Genomic DNA, 882 nt, shown 5'->3' on the forward strand with positions numbered 1-882 from the left:
AGGGTCCAACAATTTGTTTTAACTTGGCATCCTGGTATCATTGGTAGGCAACAGTCAGAAAACACCCAAGGAACAGTGATGGGACTACCTGCCCATCTAAGTTTTGCTGATTAGCTCCTCATCATTCCCAGGAACATATCCACTGTGGGCTCTCCAGGCACACCTTACAGCATTCAAGCTAATTCTCTTCTTCACAAAACCCTCACCTCAGAAACTGTAGCACCTCAAAGAAACAGCACAGCCAGCAATTCCCGAATCAGAAGTATTACATTTTACAAGCAGAGTCACAAGCCCTACAAACTCAGTTGTTAGAGAGAAACCATAAACCAAACTGCAGTGAAGCAGGTCAGAAATCAAGATGCAGGAAAGGCTGGTTTAGGCAATTATATAATTAGTGGTCACTTTCAGACAAGAATAAAGTCCCACTTACCACTTCAGCCTTCTCATCAGTCATCTGCTCTGTAGCTGTAAAGCTCATGGAATTGGAGTAAAGTTGTTTTTAAAGTTGACAACATAAATGAGGCTATCTGATGTGTACTTGGGAAAGAAAAGTAGCTAAAATACTTAGCAGTAATTCTTACAAGAACTTGAAAGCTCTATTATATTCCGGGTTTAGTATGCAGACTACCCCCAACCCATAAAAAAAAGAAACGATAGTACTTTATTAAAATACTAAATTTTATTTTTTTTTCCACGTACATTTAGTCTCCCCACCATTTCCATTAGTCTGACCACCACCACCACCATGCCTTATCAAAACATTCCATACATACTTAAAATGAAGCTGAGGGTGGAGTCCCATCTTTAAAAACTAAACAGGCATTTTGGACAACACATTCTTGGCAAGGTAATCTGGATGACAATTATCAGACAGGGTAGGGA

The sequence above is a fragment of the Mesitornis unicolor genome, unplaced genomic scaffold (genome assembly GCF_000695765.1).
Source record: "Mesitornis unicolor isolate BGI_N332 unplaced genomic scaffold, ASM69576v1 scaffold47046, whole genome shotgun sequence".
Taxonomy (NCBI): Eukaryota; Metazoa; Chordata; class Aves; order Mesitornithiformes; family Mesitornithidae; genus Mesitornis; species Mesitornis unicolor.